Here is a 1,277-nt window from a genome sequence, read left to right on the forward strand (position 1 = left end):
ACTGAAAAATAAGAGTGGGGGGGGGGGTAGCGGGAAGAGGCTGTGTGGGTGCTTCCTGACCTTAACCAGCTTGTCCAGCCCAGCGCCACCCTCCCAGCCCCAGGTTTGTCCTGAAACCAGCTTCTGCTGGGGAAGGAGGGTCCCTCCACCACAGAAGGGCCACCTGACTCCTGGGCCTGTGGCACAGCCTGTGGCCCGAGGTGCGACTGCTCTCCTGGCGGGGCTTGGACCAGCCTCTGCTCTGCCGGCCCTCCCGCTGCCTCACCACAGACACTCCTCAGAGGGAGGCCAGCACCCAGTGAGGACTGACCTGCGTCTCCGCTCCAAGGCCTCCAGCGACCCTGCGCTGCAGGCAGGAAGGAGCCCGGACGCCGAGAGCCTGTCCTCACGGCAGAGGTCGCGGCATGTGGTCCTGGCGCAGATGCAATGGCCTTAGGGGGGCTTTGATGGTCTCTCCAGTGACCGGCGTCACCCCACCTCTACTCTGCCCTTATTAAAGCCATCCGTTCTGAAGGCTAGATGAACGTTCCATCTCCACGTCTGGAAATAACAGCAGGTGGCGGGGACGGGCCGAACAATGCCGGCTACACATGCTGCTCGGCCCTCCTCCCTCACGCCGCCTCCTCTGCAGCTCGGCGCCCGCAGCCCACTGAGGCCCAGCACACCCACGGCTCTTCGGAAGCACGCATGCAGCACACGTGTGGCACAGAACTACCACGCTCACACCAGTTCCTGAGGTGCCACAATATGCACATTCTCCGTATTGTAACAGAAGCCGTTTACTCTCACTGTATGCAGGTCACGCGTGTCTGCGCATGTGTATTTCTGTCCTCTCTTTGCATGTGGTGAATTCTTATGCTGCCTAACGGCAAATGGAGGCTTATATCTAAACACTTCAAGTTACAAAACGATACATATTTTTTAAGTGAAAGTGGTGTTGCAAATACAGAGCCCATGCATGTTGTAGATGAGCTCAAGCTATGGTGTATACATAGCTTATGCAACATAGTGTAAATAACTGCATGGCACTTACAAACACTGGAGCGTCTGCATCACGTCCTAACAAGATGCGTGTTTCTGATCTCCCAGCGGTGATGGGTGTAGAAGCATGTGCAATGGCCTAGGTCGCTTCTTCACCGAAAATCTACGTCACTTGCCCTGCAGCCTGGAAACAACGTCATGATGTCACCTGTTCACGCCACCTCCTGCAGGGAGTCCTGAAGTAACTGGCTTCACTGGCAGGAGAGTGGTCTGTGGAGACTGTCCCCTCGGTCATG

The 1,277-nt window shown here is 56.9% G+C and overlaps 1 protein-coding gene across 1 annotated transcript in view; it reads right to left on the bottom strand.

Annotated features, from left to right (window-relative positions):
• Positions 1-1,277, bottom strand: part of PBX1 (pre-B-cell leukemia homeobox 1) — a 203,373-nt gene that overhangs the window by 78,302 nt on the left and 123,794 nt on the right. The gene's annotated exons all lie outside the window — the stretch shown is intronic.

This window comes from Myotis davidii, unplaced genomic scaffold, assembly GCF_000327345.1.
Source record: "Myotis davidii unplaced genomic scaffold, ASM32734v1 scaffold668, whole genome shotgun sequence".
Classification (NCBI taxonomy): Eukaryota; Metazoa; Chordata; class Mammalia; order Chiroptera; family Vespertilionidae; genus Myotis; species Myotis davidii.